This window comes from Chlamydotis macqueenii, chromosome 1, assembly GCF_036417535.1.
Source record: "Chlamydotis macqueenii isolate bChlMac1 chromosome 1, bChlMac1.mat, whole genome shotgun sequence".
In the NCBI taxonomy this organism is placed as follows: Eukaryota; Metazoa; Chordata; class Aves; order Otidiformes; family Otididae; genus Chlamydotis; species Chlamydotis macqueenii.
Window position 1 is genome coordinate 148,449,415 of NC_141556.1, and position 19,982 is coordinate 148,469,396.

Below are 19,982 nucleotides of genomic sequence, written 5' to 3' on the forward strand. Positions count from 1 at the left end.
CAGTCTTCTCCCTTGCAATGCTTCAGTGTTGTGGATCTGCAGGGCTTGCAAACCGAATATCATTCTTTCAGTCACAGACACCCTTCTGTTCCCATGAGGCTGCTATATAAACCCCCTACTTTTCTGTCTGTCCTTTGTAAAACTCAGTTGTCTTTTTTTTTCTCTATTCCCCTTACACTGATGCTGAGAATGACCCAGTTCTGATCAGAGGTTCTCAATAGTCAGAATCTGACTGTGGCACTACAGTCTCATAAAAACGTGTCTGAACCTAAACTTGACCATGGATTTTATTCCTACAATTATTCCTTCAATGTATGATGTAATGCAAACATATTTCATATTTGTTTACTCCAGAAGAATGAACAAAACAAAACATACCTTTTTCTGGATTTGTCAGTCCTTCATCTTGTGCAGGATTTAAATATGACGCTATCAGTGATATGCAAATCCCTGACAAAGACCTCCCTCAATATTTTAGTTGAGAATCAGGGTACAGCCTGGTCCCTTTATTTTCTTTGTGGTCAAGTCTTTGATCTTGGTGTTTTGACTTCCCCTCTAGAGATTTTTATGTGTTCACAGAGGAAGACATGAGATTTTTTTGGTATAAGATATGAAGTGCCTAACAGTGAGGATAAAACAGGACTCTGTTAGCTGCTGCAGGCAACTAGGCTGACCAAATCACTCACCCTCCAGGACAGTTGCATTCTGTGCCTTTGTAGTAGGTTCTGGTGACTTAAAAATAGCATGGTTCACCTCTTGGGCAGACGTCATTAGATTTCAAAATCCTCATCCTTAGTAAGAAATCAGAATAAAAGGGCATTGTGGCAGACGGCAGCCTGGGAGGTAGGGCTCAGAGTGGTTGGAAAGTGACTTATCTCTGCAAAAGCATTAAGTGTGACCTACTGTCCTCTTCCTCCATTTGCAATGCTGTGGTCCAGCAGGTTTGAAGTCTCCATGGTCATAAATCCACATGCATAGTCACTTCTCCATCCCAACAGTTCCCTTTCTGTTAAAGTACCTGTTTTGCACTGTTCCTCCATTTATCCAAGTGAAGTGGCTGATGCTGAGTAGTAACAAATTGTGACGGTGCTCTGGGCAAGACACAACTCATCCATGAGCTTGTGAACAGGTGGCATCCTGCCCACCCCACCGATGGGCACCAACAAAGCAAACCATTTTGGGGGCATGACATAGACCTTCCCTCCTGCCTGTTTGCAGGAGTCATGGCTTACCTCAGGCACAGCTCTGATTACTTTATTCTGCAGTACTTTGTGGGCGACAGGCTCTTTTCAAAAATGCCTTTCTCATGCAGACATCTCGCCTTTCCAGGCATGCCACCCTTCTTTTTGCTATTCTCAGAATATTCTTTTTCGGAGGTTCAGTGGCAGTGCAGCAATCCCCTGAATCTGACCTTTATAAAAGACTAGGAAAGGGTAAAAATTTCTCCTTTTTCACTCTGTCCTTTACACCACCTTTGTGATTTATAAAGAAACAACAGCCATTGAGTTTCCTACTTTTATCTTTGCTTTATTTTTAACTTTAGCAGTATCAAATCTTGATACCCTTCCCCCTTTTTTTCATGAGGACTTTCTAGGGAACTTTGCAACTGGCAGTATTCAGAGCTCTTTCTCAAAGGGCTGACAGAGCCTTTTTCTCATGTGCTTGTCAGGAATTTAAGTCTTGTAAGTGCTTGTGGGGAAAAAAAAATACTTTTAAAAAGTATTATTTAAATGTCCCACCCTCCTGTCATTAAACAGCTTCCAACCTTTTGTCCCTTTTGATGTCATAATACTACCAGTTCTCTGGACTCCTGAGGACTCATCTAGGGAAAACATGGAAATCAGTACCTGAAAAACAAATGGGTTTGAAGGACAGAAAAGTCTTTTTAATGGTTTATTTATATGTTTAAAGAAGACATAACAAGTAAGTACATTTTTCATGTCTATACACACACACACACACACATATATATTTCACTTTTAAGTTCTCTATACCCTGCTATTTGGAGACGGGAATGAAGAGGGAGTTTTAGTATTCTGGTTAATAGCGCAGACTGATTATCAGAATTCCAAAGCTTTTTTCCCCATCATATTCTGTTGGGGGGCTTTTTCAGTACTTACGGGTGTGTATCTGGCATAATACCAAATGCTATGTAAAATTCCATAGATCTAAATTGCCTTTTCAACTTGCTAGTCATGTCAACTTTAGATATGACTTTTTTTTCCCCTGCAAAGTCTTACTTTTAAAATATGGATATAAAATAGCAATTAGAGTACTGTGTCAATCAGTGTCCACTATTTCAACCTGCTACTTTCACTTAGAGCAGCTTACACATTACACTCTATTCATACTGTGGAACTACCATGCCCTAGAATGAATACAAACTAGGGATAAAAAGCTTTTTGTTTCAAGGCTCCACAAATGTGGAATCAGTTACCAGTTGATTTAAGAACAATTGGGAGCTTTTCCTGGTTTAAGATGGAACTGAAACAATACTTCATGATGACTAGAAGTTGTTGTAATTGTTTTAATTGATGTTATTCTAGTGTTATCTTGGTTTATTGTTTATTTATATGCATTTGTTTATCACAGGTCATGCTTGAAAATGGGCTTTCATCTCAATTTCCATAGCCAGCTAACAAATATATGTATGTATGTGTATCAGCTACACTTGTTTATATCTGACAGCAAAACCATATGTATTCTATGTATATTTCTAGCCTTCATGTTTGTGCTATCGATTAAGACATCTGAGTTTGATTTCAGCTTGACTTTTAAGTTTGCAGGACAAACCAAGCAAGTATGTATCTAATAATACCAGTCAAATTATTGTTTGGCTCCCAAAGCACAAATCAAGCTAAAGCATTAACTAAGCACATGTTACTGTGCTTTATAAAGCAGTTCGCTCTTCAGTTGCAGGATTTTACTCCTGCATTGTGTTGGCTTTAAGCAGCATTAGCATTCAGAAATTATTTTTGTATCTCTAAAGGCAAACGATGTATTAAAACCAATGATAACATCACTTGTAGAGAAACACAGTCTGGCATCAAGCATTTATTATCATAGCTGATAAAGCAATGACGTGTTTAATTTAGACTCTGTGAATGATAAATATCTGCATAAGTGTTCCTACCTGTCTTTACATATCCAGCAAGTAAACTAACCCATATATAAGAGGAATAGAGAGGAAGAGCAAGTCATTATTTCATCTTTTCCATTTACAAACTCAGAAGTCACAAATGTGCAGCTGGGAAATGTGTTTGTCTCAAAGCTTCAAATCTGTGACATGTTAATTCATATATAATTGCAGTCACATGGTCTTCCTCGAGGGCATTAGCTCAGTATTCCCAGTACAGTACACTTACTAGTAATAGAAAAGAGAAGAGTGGACAAAAGTGGTTTTCATAAATCAGATAAAATTGCTCAATAAATCCAAAACATCTTTCATTATTTCTAACAGAAAAAGAGCTTAGTTATGTAAGCAACATTTTTTAAATTTAAAGGGTCTTTGGAAACTGACAGGTGAGGAAATAAAGGGCAAGGCTGCATTATTTTTGGTTATGGAATCTGTCAGCTAAAGGTTTCACAGCCCAGGACCAAATAGTGCTCTGACTTGCATCCCATGCTAACCCGTGGACGACCTTATATCCAGATACTAAATATTTGCATTAAACAAGAGCACTTTTCTATTGGGACAGTCATATGGTAACATCGCCTGTGTCATTGTCTGAATGCAGCTGTTTGCAAAAATGTAAGCTTTTTCCCAAAAATGTTGTCTTTGGTACTCTGACTGCAGAGTGAATAATACAGCATGAAAGGAACCTGAAGGAGCCGTTAGGGTCCATTGTGTCAATCCAGCTGCTACACATGCATATTAAGTCCACATTTAAAAATGCTTGGGAAGCTTTTTCTGTTTGTTTTGTTTTGCAGTCCGTTTTTAAGCATTCATACTTCTTCCTTTTTCATGGTCAGAATACCTAAACCACTCCAAACTAGCCTTTGGACAAATTCCATTTTAAATTGCAAACCATTTTAGTTATACAAGAGTAAGATTTTTTTTTTTTCCTTTTTTAAATCAGGTGAAATTTAGGAAAAAAAATCATGAAGATTTAGTACAAAAAAATTGTATTTCCATTAGTTACTAAAAAAAAGGCATCTTGTCTCATCTAAGATCTGGTTGTCAGGCTCCAGTCAGCATTGGATTTAGTCTCCTGAAAGGAGGAATTAGAGTGGAAACCTGACTGACCCTGACTGTAGCTATTGTTGTTTAAACCACCGCAAATTTCTCTTGATAAGAAGAGTATTTTGTTCAAATATCAGATTAATTTGTTGTAGACATATGGTTGTCATCCAAAATTTCATATTTCTAATAATTCATTTGCTAGAATAATTTGAATTCAGAAAATCAATCTTGTGAGCATAGCATAAGTACAGCATCACAAACAAGAATGCCAAATTTAAACTGTTTAGTCTGGGAATTTATTGCTGGCACTGGAATGGTTGTTGGCAGAACACGTCCATATAGGGGGTTCGTTCAGCTACTTCATTTCCAGTCTATGTCATTAAGCAATGGTTTAAGGACACTTAGTATTTCAATGCTGTAGACAACAAAAAGAAAAACATCCCCCTTCTCCTTTTCTGTTTAATTGTATATTGGTACCTCAGAATTTTGGCCTAAATATTAATCTGATTTGCATTTATACATTGAGAATTGCTTAGAGTAATTTAAAAAGTTTGCCATACTAAGCTGTCGGTGTCCTGGATTTTTATACTAGTCCTAATGCTCATTTTACAGATGCTGATGCACAGTGTTTTTATCGAGTTTTAACAGTCCAAGCCACATAAAGGATGTTGAGCAAGCAGGTAGTGTAGGGCTAGGGGCACTGTGTTCATGAAAGAGATTTACTTTAGCATTTGTCATGCTCCAAGCAGAGAAAGTGTAGGTTTAGGGTGTAAATTGTACTTTTACTAGTTAATGGAAAGCATAGGGGGAAAAGTTTGAAAGGGCTTTAAAGACAAACCTTGCCCTTACCAGCAGCACGTTGCAGAAAGATGTCAGACACAACCAGCCCCTACTTAGACCCAAGAGTCACCCTGTAGCTGGAAGGTATGGAAGGTTCTGTTCCCAGCTGACACTCTAAATGCACACTAGTCACCAGCCGGTCTGAGGATGGGAAACATGGTCACATCTCTAAATGCATAAGATGGATACGCATCAGTATTAATTTAAGCCTGAAAAACACATTTCTCCATTTTCTCTTTCAGAAGGAGATAGGGATTACAGATAGGGAAAAAAAATTAACAATAGCAAATAAACCTCTCATTGTACTGCACAGGGTCAGAGAATCACAGAGCTATTTACCAGCAAATACATTCTGCAGGTCATTCAGCCCAGTCTTTTTTTAACCTTCACTCATGTATTGTGTCAGAATTAATTTCATTAAATTTAAAACATTGCTGATAGATCACCATTAAGTCTGGCCTTAAAGTCCTGCAGTGGAGGTGATTCTGGAAAATCCCTGAACAGTTTGCTCCATGACCTAACTGTCCCTGCAGTTGTAAAGTTTTTCCTAATATTTAACTCTATTATCTCTGTTGCAGCTAAAGTCCATTACTTCTTGTTTTGTCCCCATTGACTAATGAGAAGAATTGGTCCTTGTCCTCTTGATAACACCCCTTCATGCAATTATCGAGTTATTATGTCTCCCTTTTGGCTTCTCTTCTCTAGCCTGAACATATCCCTGTCTTTCAAGCTTTCCTCCTGGGCCTTATTCTCAACACATTTTATCATTTTTTATGTCCTTCTCTTAAGTCCTTCTAATTTGTCTGTATCCTTTGAAAAATGTGGTAGCCCAAACTAAATGCAGCTCTCTGGATGGAGCTCAGCCCAGTCAGAGCAGAAAAGCTGCCTTCCCTATATTACATACAGTCCTCCAATTAACACAACCTAGTGTAGCGTTTGTCTTTTCTGTGACAGCATTGTCTTTTTCGCTTGTTCAATACACTGTCCATTAACACCACTACTGCCTTCTCTGTAGCTTTCTCTTCTAACTGGTTATATCTGTAACTTTGATCATTCTACTCTTAAGTTGTTCCATCATCTGCTTTGAATTTCCATATGGCCACATATGCTTCCCATGTTCATAATCTGAATCTTTGTCCTAGTGCCACTAATGTACCTTTACCCATTGGAGTAATTTTGCTGTATCATCTTTAGAATAGACTTTTTCCAGTAACTGAATGCTCTCTTCAGCGATACCAAAGCCCTGTCAGAAGCTTATCTCCATACCATTTCAACTATTGCTATTATGCATGTAGGGATTAAAAAATTATATATCCTTATATATGTGTTATTTCCTTGGAAAAGGAATATTTCCTTGTACGTAGTTAATCAGCGATCTATGAAAAACATACAATTATCCAAAACACAAATTTTCTTATTCAGATGGACTTAAGGTATTTTGATGTGCTATTTCCTTCCACCTTAATTATGAAATCAAATATTCAGCAATTTCCCACAAGCTAGAATTTCAAAACCTCATTTCAGAAACCCAGACATGTAATGTTCCAGAACAGGGATATGCATCCATCCCCAACCCACCTGGGAGGCAGGGAGGAGTGAATGCAGCCGCTACCAAATCCCAACCCAGTGATGCTGCCTTTGCAGGACTAGCCTAGGGCTATGCAAACTCAAGCTAATTCTAGGCTTGCTGGCAAAAATAAGCCTTGAGAGACTGTTTTGTGTTGGAACTGCTACAGTATTACTCTACTGAAGCACAGTTTTGGGGAGCTGCAGTTCAAGTTTTCAAGGATTCTCTTTCTTCATCAGTAAAAGCAGAAGACTTCAGAGCCCCAACATGGGCCAAGGAAATATTCTTCAAATCAGATCTTTAACAGAGCAATATTAGTCAAATTTGTGGAAAACATTCCAGTCCATCAAAAGGATATTTTCTTGCAATATATTGCTTTGTTAGGAACTCTGTGCACACACCAACAAAGGTTCGTGAAGTCCCATGGTTTATCTACACACATCTGAACCTTTTCAGGGGTTTTCATGGGATTCTTGCTCCAGAAGAGAGCTCAGAAATTCCTTTCATTCTTACTTACCTTTTATTTCTGTTGCCCTTTATTGTGCATGAAAGAATGCTCTTCACTCTTGCTGGGCTAATGAAGATTTATAATGTTTATTCATTTCCTTTTCCCTCTTAACATGAACCGGAACAGTTTGCCTTACTCAGGTTTCCAGAGGTATGTCTACCTCACTTGCTCAAAACGCATTCCCAGGAGCAGACAAGAGCGCTTTGTGCCTGCACGCAATCCACACCGAGGCCTTGGGCAGCCTGCCCAAACACGCCTGGCAGGGTCCTAACCACCTACTTACATATTAATACCACCTAAGAATGCCCCGTGTGTTCTGGTCCAGGGCATGTTGCATGTGCTAAAGAAGCGTGTTTTCTCATCCAGGCATTTGCTGGGCATAGAGGCGGGCCCACCCCAGGGAGGGGTAATCATGGGGAACCCCTCTGAGGAAGAGTTATTCCTTCTCTCAGAAGTGAAATGGCATTGCCAGCATGGTCAGTCTCAGACGTTTGAAAGTCAGGAGGTAGGCTACCCAAAATACGAGATTTTACAACATATTAATAAGTGTGTGTTTACTTAAACATGTTGATATTTATAACTTGACATATATTTCTAAAGGGAGGGGATTATGAGGGGGAGAAAGAAGTATTTTCCTTTTCCTTTTTCTTTTTGAAAAGAGAAAGGGAAGAAAACAAAATCTCACTGTATTCTCACTCTGGAAGTATGAGGCAGCTCTAACGTTTTTGCAATAAAATGTTGATAATTCTGTGTGGTAGAAAGACCACATAAACAATGACTTTGAACAGGCCACATGCTGAGACAGTGACACTAGGTCCTCTCTAGTACAGCTGTAGCTTATATCAGCAATAAAGGCTTTCTGATGGTGTGTTATTCACCAATTCAAAAAGCAAAAGAATTTTTGTCAATAACAGTACTTTTAGATTAATATAGTTGCTTAAACATTAAAGCTTCTGCAGCATAGCATTTAACAGCACAGTTAAAATTGAAACCATGAGTAAATACTCCACCTCAGATTGACATTATTTTACAAGCCATTCCTAATACAGATCTGGCCATTATCTTAGCACTGCCGATGCCAATAACACTGTCTGTATGAATAAAATATTTGCTTGTACAGTTGCTCTGTATTTCAGACCCGCATCTCCCAAATGAGAGTGGGAGTGAAGTCCAACGTACTGAGTCATGCTAAAGTTCTTTTCAAGGCCGAGGAAAACGTAACTCCCAGAATAAATTACCGTACACAACATTTTCTTTTGGGCCAGTTACCACTTTGTAAGAATCATTCAAGTGCTCTTATCTCCTGTTCTGAAAGGCTTGCTTTGACGTGTTCAAACGTTAACTGCTTGTTACAGGAAGACTTACTTTCCAGGAATACAAAGATTCAGTCTTTCATCAAACCGTTCGTAGCGGTACATTTACTCTCCCTGAAAACATTGTTTCTGTTGATATAGTTCAACTACACTGAAGAAAAAGAAAAAGTTCAGTTCTGAGCAGATGGTTAGGATGACTGACTGCAAGCCAGGGCTAAGAAATTACTAAATATTGCTTGCGTTAAAAGCAGTGTAATTTCTCTATATATCTTGCTTCCAATTCTTTAGCCGTCTCCCTCCTCCTCAGGAAAAATAAGAGTTAGGAACCATCTCAAGATTATTTTTTTCTTTTTTTTTTAACCATGTTTTTACTATCTTCTATTTATTATAGGATTTTTCAGCAGCAGGGGAGCCATGAAAAGTTTTGTTCTGCGATGTGGGAAGCAGTTCTCCAGAAGCAGGACCAAGATAGGAATCTCCCTTATTTTCTGAGTATGCAAGTAAAAGGCCCTCAAGACATAAATGAGTCTCTTCATTCTCAGACCTTTCCTGTGACTGCTCTTAGATAGCTAAAGCTGTAAGTCTTCAGTAGTGTCACTTTTTGGAAGTTTTATTCTTAACATATTAGGACTGATGAATAAGGCATGGGACATTCCACAATATCCCAGCTGGGGGATTATGCAGCTGGACAAAATTATCCCTATTAGTTGTTTGCAGTTGTTGGTTGTTTTTTTTTTAAATTATGATATATCTTTTGATAAACCTTCTCTTTATAGCTGAATAGTAGAGACATTATAGGACATAAATAGAGACATAATAGGGCAAACTAATTCCATGAAAATAATGATGTTTTAATTTTGAACAAATATGCCTTTAGCCACAATGTTTGAGATGTCTTGTGATTACTGCACAATGGGAATAGAAAGTGATTTTTGAATTCAGAAATATGATGATTTATAATAGAAAACCTGATTCTGAGTTACTTCCACTCAGAGAAACACGACATGCGATGTGTTCTGCTCTGACTAACTGACATAACAATATTGAATGCCAAATTTTGAATATCAAGCATTTCCAGTGAAGTGTTCATAAATGATACACCTTCATTCGGGGAATAATTCTGAATAATAAATCTAAGAAAGTCATAAACTGCTCTTGTACAATACACAAATAGAAAAAGGAGGTGAGGTTTGTCTAACAAATTATTCAGAGTGAATTATGCATCCAGCAGCTACCTTGAGTCCCTGATCTCTGTTTTCTAAAATTTGTATGGAATGTCTCCTCTAAAGATTTGGTAATATAATTACCTAGATCAGTCATTCCCCAGCTGGATCCTCTATAGCAGCATCAGTGCGCTCACGTACTCCTGGATGAGACTGCCTATGCACCGTTTCCTTATGCCACTTCCACGTTACCTTTCTAAGCAGATTTGTCACCTGTTCTGGGAGAAACTGCGGCCTCCATTTCCTTCAGTGACCTAAAATAATTAAGAGCTAAATCTCCTGTCTTCAAGTACTTTTGCATATGCTTAAATCTATGCACATGAGCAGTTTCATTGATTTTAGTGGGTTTATTCATAGGAGCGCATTTAAGCAAAATTATTTGCAGGTTTGGGTTCTTAAGAAATTTGTCTCCTACTGTTATGTGCTTCCTACTTTATCAGTAAATAGATAATTATCACTCAGCAATGGTCAAAACATCCACTACTGACCAAAGGAGCTATGAATTATCTGTAATAAAATTAACTGATTTTTCTTGCATTTGTATCATTATTTTCAGTTAGACCTTTGTGATTTACATGGTAACATATGAAATCAGAAAAAGACCCCATGTGTTCGGATTCTTCTTTTGCTTTTGAAAGGTACTTTGGGTCAGATTCCCAAAGAAAACTTGGCACTTAATTGCAGTTTCCAGAAGTGCTTGGTAGTAAATGTGGCTCTGAGCATTAAGAAAAATTGTGTATTTTTTCAGCCATGTGTGGAAGTAACACTGACAGTAGGACAAGCATAAATCTAGATGGCTGAAATGCATTTCACTGCTTGTAACCTATATAGACAGCACTGGACTGCAGCAGTCAGCTGAAAGAGCTGGCTTTTGGAAGGGGGAGAGGGAAGGAATATCTAAATGGGTTAGCTGTTAAGAACAAGAAGCTTTTGATTTAAAAAATATCAGAAGTGAGTTCCTGGATTTTATTCCTGACATACACCCAATTAATATATTTTCCAAAACCGAGACACTGTATTTGCAGGATTTATTTAATATTAATGGAGGCATTAAAGGGATAATCTAGTACCTGTAAGATGCTCTTAAATTTTTTTTCCAGGTTTTGTTTCAAAAATACAGAAGCTGCTTCTGACCTAATTGATCAAAAATGCTCCTCTTTTTGGGAAACACTGCAAAATGTCTTCTCTTCAAGGCAAATGAATTTGGGGACTGGTAAGAGAGGAAGAAAGGCAATATATGCTAGCAAAAGTGCCGGGATTAGAGCTGGAAATAAACCTCCAATATAACATGCATTTTGTTATTGCCCATACAAGCATTCCGAACTTGTATTTCTTCATTTGGATGCATAAAACTAGTCAAAAATATGTCTTAAAAGTCTTTTCTTCCTGCTACTTTCCAAATTTCTTGGAAAGGAAATTCTTCAAAGTTATCTTATGATTACTCTTTAGAAAGTTCCACTCACAGGAAACTCACACAAAAATAAGTTTATTAATTAGATAATTTCACTAATCGAGGGAAAAAAAAAAGATCAGTATAAGTTACATATTTTTATTAGGGATTTTTGGAGATATGTCTAGGCACCTTATCCCAGATCTACTCAAAAAGTTTATTTTTCTTCCAGCTGCAAAGTTCATCTGCTATATTACTCTAATAATTATATTAATATATTAGTCACCAGACAAAAGACTAGAAATGATTAGTCTTATTGTAAAGAGAAAAAGCTATCACCTATAACTCTTTTAAAGGATTTAATTCAATGAAATTTTTCAGTAAAGTAAAAAAAAGTAAAAAAAAAACCACTACAACCTTTTCTGTCTGTGCATACATATATGTTTCGTAAATGGATGAATTGCCTTTCATACACTTAAATGCTGATTTTTAAAAAACCTCTAGTTCTTAGATGAAGTACCGAACGAAGAGTACTAAGACACCTCCTAACAAATTGACCTTTCCCCTGTTATCTAACCTCACTTTCTCCTCTTTTCTCCTTTTTAATAACTGCATGGACACAATTTACCGGATACAAGAGGAATACCTTACACAAGGACACATAACCCAGGACTCATTTTAATATTCATGAGTTTTTCAGCTTTATTAAAGAAATTCAAGTAGCTAGTGAACACTGTATTGCATTTCTCTACCATATATCTTTTATCTGACTGTTAAAATTAAGCATTACTAATGCAGTTTTAACTTCTCCTTCTTTGGAATTCAACTCCTTGGCAGATATGTAATACATGCTCTAGATTCTCCAGCGTGCATACCTACATTAACCACCACAACTATTTATAGTTGCTACCAGAGTCCTAAAGACATGAAAGTTCCCAGACCCAGCAGGTTAGCTTTGAACTCACCGAAAGAAAGAATCAAAAAATTTAGAAAGTTCTTCCCTCAAGTCAAGATCTAAATCAAAAAATTTAGAAAGCTCTTCCCTCAAGTCAAGATCTGGAGGTTCATTTCCCACCTCAGATTTTTTTTTTTTCAGTACTCACTCAGAAATTCCAGAACTAGGTTTCAAAAACCATGAGGGAAAAAGGAACCCCTTCTTATAACTGTTTTTTTTTTTCTGGACAAATCTTGACATTTTCCAATTGTATCTCCATCCAAAACAAGAGATCAGTTTAGGAATAAAAAATACAATTACTACATGAAAGGAAATAGCATTCAAATGTTGTTAATTAAATGAGGGAGTGGATGTCAATGTTAATGTGTAGGTACATAAAAAGAATCTTTTTTTGCAGATGTATGACAGGGCTCCCTGAAGAACACAAGTTTTTCTATATTAATTCCATGGTAGTTGAAAGCTATATAATCAAAAACACCTTCTAAGTTTGGCAGAAATATAACACTGGCTGTTTAAAATAAAAGGTCTGTATGGAAAGCTTACTTTTGTTTTGGTTTTTTTTTTTTTTCATTCCCCTAGGGTCATTGTGGTGGAGGGAATATTTTTATCCAGGCCTCAGGAAACAGTTCTGGCTAGCGACTGCAGTGATGCAGATGGTTACATGAACAGTATTTACTCAGGGCAAAGCATTCCATCACTTAGCACTGCCCCAAAACTCCCAGACTACAAGAACTAATCAATGTCAATGGCCACCTGGATATATCCAGTGAGGAAGGACTGTGAAAGCTACTACCCTGAAACGACCGTTCAAGTGAAGTGAGTCAGAAATGTGCAAGTAAGATATTGGTGTGGATAAGCAGAACCCTGCTGTTATATTTCAAACAGAAATTCAACAAGAGGCCATTACATACCTCACTTTCTTATATAAATGGGCTGAAATGACAAGGAACATAGTTTTCTGATGGAGTCTTCATGCTTTGCAGGTGAATACTTATGGTAGAGGCAACCTCAAGTTAGCAGAAATCTGGCAGATTTTCTGAAGGTAGTTTTACCAATTTTCACTCCTCTTTTCAAGTGTCTGCCAGTGTTTGTCACATGCCCCTTTTAATATAAGGAGGTCCATTTCCTATTCTAGACCTGAAAATTAGTGCATGTAAATCTGTAGATCTATGTGGGTTCTTCTGCTGTAATTCTACCTATTCCAGACACCTTACAAACTGGTTGCCTTTTCCTTGGCTTCCTCAGAAAATATGGAATGAAAATGTTGACATCAGCTGTCAGGCTTAGAGTGCACACAGTTTCTTAATTCCCAAAGGATATTCCATATATAAAATTCATTTAAAATATCACTTACAATTTTAATCAACACTCTGTCTTTGATAACCATTCAGATGCATTCAGGCAAGTATCTTTCTATGTTTTCCCTTTCTCTTCAATACTGGTGGAGTTAATTTAGGAAACTACCTCTTTTGGCTATTATATTTAGCTTTTCTTCTCTTTGTGTATTCCATTTTTGAGATATTTCCCATCATGTTACAGCTCAATTTTTTCTACCGCTCAATTATTTTGTTAGGCATTTTTCTCTGAGAGACCTCTAACTTCCAAGCTTAATCAACATTGCTCTATCTTCTACTTTCTATTTTACAAAATACACTCTGTTTCTTTTTTTTGTTGGTGGTGGTGGTGGCTGTCCTCTGTCTTTACTTATAGATGTAGCATCATCTTCATTTTCTGCTAACTTTGCTAGATGATGCCACTCATCTCTTAGCTAAAAGTGATACATATTTGGATCTTAAGAGAATCTTAAAGGAAAACCTTACTGCAGATCAGCAATATTTTTGGAGGGGTGGAGTGGGCAGGGAGAGGGCAGGACATGGAGGGAGGGAGAGGAGAAATATAATTATAAGATTACAGATGATAATAGGCATAATTTTTATAACTGGACAATACATTGAATTATTAATTCCATACAAAACCACTTAACAAAACAACATAGTGCATTAAGAACAGATGACAAAATAGAGTATATTCTGGTTTACCTCTTGATTTGCCAAACCATGGCATTCCCACTAAGAATGAAATAGTGTTTGGCAAGTTGCCTGATTTTCGACATGTGATGTCTAGCGGGTGCTATGGGGAGTTGAACTTTCACCATAGTCATGATGGATTAACAGTAACATTGGTTGCACCAGTGGTAGACCAGCAAGATTCCGAGAATCAGATTTCTTTTTTACATTCACTTTGCCTCAGACCTCATTTTCCTCTCTTCAGATATTTCAGACAAAACTACTCCATAGTATCCAACAATGAGTCCAGGGACATAATCTTATTTTGCACATATTGAAAAAAAATCTGGCAGTCTTTCCTTTGAAGTGCTCCAAGTCTTCTGCACCTGAGAGCAAAGGCTTGAAATTTTAAAAGGATGCATACCATTGATAAAAATTCAAACCCATTCTAACTTGGACAAGAGGGGAACTTTTGGGAAAACATTTTCAGCAGAGTTTTCATAGAATTACAGAATCATGTAGGTTGAAAGGGTCTTCAGGAGGTCTCTAGTACAACCTTCTGCTCAGAACAAGGTCAACACTGAATTCAGAATTCAGGTTGCTCAGGACTTTGTGCCATCAGGTCTTGAAAACCTCCAAGGGTGGATTCCACAGCCTCTCTGTGCAACCTACTCAAGTGCTTCATTTTCTTCAAGGTAAAAAAAAAGGTTTTTCCTTACATTTAGTCAGAACCTGCCCCATTCCTGTTAAGTCCATTATCTCTTGTTCTCTTGTTGTGCACCTCAGTAATAAACTAGCTCTTCCATCTTAATAGCCCACTCATAAGTGTTGGAAGGCAGGCAGCTGAGGTCCCCCTGCAGCTATCTCTTTAGGCTGAACAAACCCAGCTGTCACAGACATTCCTTACTCTAGCCCCTGGATTATAGTTATTTATATCTTTCTTACATTGGGCTCCCAAAACTGAGCACAGTATCTGGATGTGGCCAAGTAAAGGAAAATAATCACTTCTCCCAGCATACTATTAACATGGTTAATGTAGAATCACAGAACAGCCATGGTTGGAAGGGACCTCAGAAGATCATCTGGTCCAACCTTTTATCTTGCTAATATAACCCAAGGTGCCATTAGCTTTCATGACTACCAGGGCACACTGCTGGCTCATATTCAGCCTGCTTTCCTCCAAATCCTTTTCAGGAAAGCTGCTCCCCAGACAGTCAGTCCCTGACCTGCAAGGAATTAGTCCATCCCCTCCACTGAGCAGTATGGAGAGCAAGGAGCCTTGCTCTCCTTTTTTGTACTGAGGATTTCTTGCTGGCACAGAGAAAGGAGCCACCATATTCTAATGTGGAGAGAACAAAAGAAAGACTGAGATTAGGAGGTGACATGAAAAATTCTGCCAGTAGCGTAGCCCAATAACTCTCTAGGAGTACATGTAGGATAACTGGAAGTCAGAGAAGAGGTCACTGAGACCTCTTTGTCATAGGAAGCATTAGAAGGCTGGAATGATGATCTTATGAAGATTATGTTGAGAGTTACAAAGAGCTATTGTTTGGATGATAGCAAACTAAATTCTGGTAAGAAAGAGCAAGACTTGGGACCATATGAAGCAGATTAGACCTTCTTGAAGAGAGCAAGAAGCACATACATCATAAGAAGAGGAAGAGGAACAGGCTGGGAAAGGAAACTGGAATGAGTATTTAGGAAGTAGGTAGGAAGCCCTTTCCCTCTGATGTAGGAAGTCAGGCAATAGGCATTGCCAGTAAAACCAGTGCAGGAAAGGAGTTAAAATAGATCAGATGGGGATCTTCGAGGGTAGAACAGAGATCAGGACAGGACAGTTTGGGGGTCTAAGCTCAACTAAATATTCTGAGATGAGACTGCCACTGTGAACAGTGAATCTCAAGCTGGATTGACAAATATTTTCACTGCAATGAGTGAAAATGGAGCTGGGTTAAAGGACCTTCTGTGAGGAAGACATCACAGGTGACATCTGTAAAAATACATAATATGTGAAAATATAAAAAAAATGCAAAGCATTATACATATTTTAAAGGCAAAAGTTTTCAAATGTTCTATTTTTTAAGTTCTTGGCTATGTCATTATAGCTTTAGGTTGTTTATAATATGCATATGATTAACTTGCATTGTATCATATACTGTTGTAAGGCAGATGAGTTTAAATTCCAAATAAAACTAAGAGTAGCCTATTTCTCTACCTTAGTTTTATTGACAATAATGCAACATCAGCAGCTCTGAAGGAAACTCCAAACCTCAGAGGCTGTTCCCACTTCAGTTTTCTCCTTCTTAAAGCTGAGATTTTTGTATCAAGGAAACAGTGAAATTTCTTTTTCTCCCTTTCTGTTCCCTCCAACTGAAACTAGGAGTCAGAACCTCTGGCTTCTTGAATAGCAAAATTTGTTTAGACCGTTCACAAAGGTTACTATTTTATGCACATGAGTAATGCAGCCTCTGTAAGTTGAGCATGATGTTATCTCTAGAAATGTTATGCATAAGCTTTGTTTTCAAAGATGTTTCTGAAATTAACTTATGCATAACTTTGCACTCAAGTTTGATTTGATAATCTGTCAAGCAGATCAAATTTGTTTCTGTTTTCCAGTATTCATCTCCATACTGGGAAGTATGTTTTGCTAACCACACATAAGTAAAGTGAGTATTAAGTTTATTAGCACCGTCCACAGTTCCTCAACAAGAGGGAAAGAAAGAAAACAAAAGACTGAGAGGGGAAGGGAAGGGAAGGTGCAGAAAGGGAAGGTGCGGGAAGGTGTGGGAAGGGAAGGTGCGGGAAGGGAAGGGAAGGTGCGGGAAGGGAAGGTGCGGGAAGGGAAGGGAAGGGAAGGTGCGGGAAGGGAAGGGAAGGGAAGGGAAGGGAAGGGAAGGGAAGGGAAGGGAAGGGAAGGGAAGGGAAGGGAAGGGAAGGGAAGGGAAGGGAAGGGAAGGGAAGGGAAGGGAAGGGAAGGGAAGGGAAGGGAAGGGAATGCAGAAATACAAAATATGATCTTAAGCCTATGAAAGTGTGTGGGGACTTACAAGACTGCAAAGAGCATTGAAATACAGCAGCAAAACAAGGAATAACTGTACAACCATAATTCAGCTTTCCTTGAAGACTGCATGATTAGTCTGGATGTTGAGAAGTCAGGTTATTGACTCCAAACTGTCTCATTTCTTTTTCAGAAATGTCATTTGCTTGTTTAGAACATTAACTTGCTATCATTCTATCAAAACTCTATATACTTCTGTTAAAAGTATACCACTTTGGCACCTTGCAGAAGGTGTAATTTGGCTATTTCATGCTCCCGGTCTCCTCTGACTGGTTCTGACTGCTTGGCAGGGCTTATCTTTTGTGATTTGTCATCTCCATGGGGATCCCAAGAGGCACCACCAAGGTCACCAATGGAAGGAACTAGAATGAATCTTGCAATATGCAGTCCAGGCAGAGATTCTTCCCTATAGAGGAGACTGGAAGCCTGAAGCACCAACCTGTCACTCCCAAGAGGCCACATGTCAGTATTTCCACAAAGAACTGTTTTCTTTCGCAGCTGAAGTATTTTGGGGGTTGATTTTTTTCATCAAAATGTCAGCATTTGACATATATAATGTCAATTTCCCAGCCATTCTACAGTAAATTGCACCCGATACAAACGTATGTGTATCTCCTCTATTTCTCCATACCAGCTGTTTTTTCAATGAGAAATTATGGAAAAAAGTGAAGATGTGTCAGAACCTATAGGCTTTAATAGTGGGATTCATCTGACCAAACACGAAAATCTATAACTGAGAGATCTACATCTGAGGTTGTCACCCTGCACTCTTTTCATAATCAATGGAGAGAAATAGGCACTTTTAGGGTGTAATTCATCTCATCCTGAAGTAGATGGCTAAAATAGGTCAGCTGAATATCATATTTTAAAAGCACCTATTTCTCTCCATTGGCAGTAGGGCGAATCTATGATGACAACTTCAGATGTTGACAGCTCAAGTTAAAAAAAATTACTTATGCCTTAAGAGTCCACAGAACTATTGTGCATAAACTTGTCCTTTTGTACCATAATTTCACCTGTTCATCTTATTTTTTTCCAAATAAGACCTTTTCTTTTCCCCTTTCTCTCTGTTAAACCAATCTTTTAACCTTTATTTTTTTCCCTACCTAAGTTGTACTGTGTATCCTTTTTCTATTCCCCTCATCACCATAAAATCAGACTTTAAACCAGTAATTTTAAGCCAATATCTGAGATAAATGCATGCCATATCACCCAAACTGTGAGATTCTACAGTACTTCTTACTTTTCTTAGTGTCACCACTAGTCCGCGGTCCTTTGAAATATAAGTCCCACAACCAAATTAAACCTGTTGTCTGATGTAGGAGGCCAGGATCAGACAAAAGATATTCCCATGTTGTTTCCCCACATAGGCTACACAGGACCCTTTCACAAAGGGTGACATTTAAAATCATAAAAAATTTCCAACATTCCCTGCACCTGTCTGTGGATGCCACAAGTTAAAAAAAAAATTCTCTTTGACACTTTCTTTCACATATGTTGCAAAGATTTTTCAGTAATTGCCAGTGGTTTGGGAGTGAACACGGCAAGTACAAAGTCATATATGTAATAATGTTAGTAGGTGGTACAGTGAACACAACATTTCTGCATTTTGCCATGCTTCGATCCTAGAAGTCCATGACAGAGACAGTGATGTCTCTTGTTCTCTTCTAGAAAATAAGCATGAATGGAACTCTAAACAGCGGTTGCAGATATTTGCATCTGTTCCATTCTCCAACATAGAGCATTGCTTTAGCAGAAGGAAAGCAAAAACAGCAATAAATCTGACTTCCCTCTGAATAAAACCTGCAAAGGGATATAAAAAAGTGAGGGAGGGAGTATGAATTTTACTTCAATGCACCAGTAATCTGACTGGGCTAAATCCAGGGTGGAGGACTCAGATTAACTCCCAGCTACATACTGCAACTTTTCAAATTTTCACAGAGTAAAAAGCAAAATGAAATTTTTAGATCATCTAATCTGCTTTCTTCTCGATCACAGGCACTTATCTTTCACAGAGCTATCCCTACCTTGAGCCAAATAGTTTCTCTGCAGCTAAGGTATATCTTCCTGAGAGGCATCTAATCTTGATTTGAAGATCTCAGGAGATGGAAAATCCACCACTTCCTTCTATAATGTGTTCTGATAGCTAATAGCTATCAGCATTAAAAGTGTGTGCCTTATTTCCAATTTGAATTCATCTGGCTTCAGGCTTCAGCCTTTGGTTCTTATTATGCCTTTCTCCACTAGATTACGGAGTCCTTTCATATCCATTATTTTCTGCCTGAAAAGGTATATATGCCATAAGCAAGTCACCTCTCAATCTTCCTCCTCATAAACAGAAAGATCCAACTCTTTAAATCTCTCACCATAAGGCATTTTCTCCTATTTTCAAAACATTTCTGCATTTCCATTCTGCCGTCTCCAATAGCCCCACTGTGTCTTTCTGAAAATGTGGAGTGAAGAGTTGATGCAATACACCAGCATGGCCTCAACAAGTTGTAAAAGATCATTTCTCCAGTTCCCTCACTGACCGTTCAGCAATCATGTTGGGTTTTTTGCTATATCATCTCATTCTGAGGTACTCTTTGGATGTCTGTGGAATCGGAGGAGAAACTTCCCACATCAGCTTTGCATTGTTTTGGGTAACAGCAGGGGAAAGGATCTGACGAGTAACACTATCTGGTTACCTTCTATAGCATTGCTTGTATGTCAGGATTTGTTCAAAATTAACATCAACATACTGAAGATTTCTCCAGCTACTCTTAGGAATTCTTAAATGCTGGTTATCCTGTGCTGCTAATTTCAGAATGTTAATCATTAGTTTTTGTTGTTCAACATCCTCTTTGATTACTAATGTGAAATCTTCTTCATTATCTTTGCACAATGTAAGTAGGGCTGAACGCTTTTTCACCTTAGAATGGTTAATTCACCTAAAGACA

At 38.0% G+C, this 19,982-nt stretch overlaps 1 long non-coding RNA gene across 3 annotated transcripts in view; it reads left to right on the forward strand.

Moving 5' to 3' along the window:
* LOC147602310 (uncharacterized) overlaps positions 1-19,982 on the forward strand; it is a 40,009-nt gene that overhangs the window by 7,433 nt on the left and 12,594 nt on the right. For 2 of the 3 annotated variants that reach the window (XR_015257711.1, XR_015257713.1), the window contains exons 1-2: positions 16,604-16,651; positions 17,334-17,505. This is a non-coding gene — a long non-coding RNA (uncharacterized LOC147602310). Of the gene's footprint in view, positions 1-16,603; positions 16,652-17,333; positions 17,506-19,982 lie in introns of those variants that run through there. The other variant, XR_015257712.1, reaches the window with a different exon arrangement.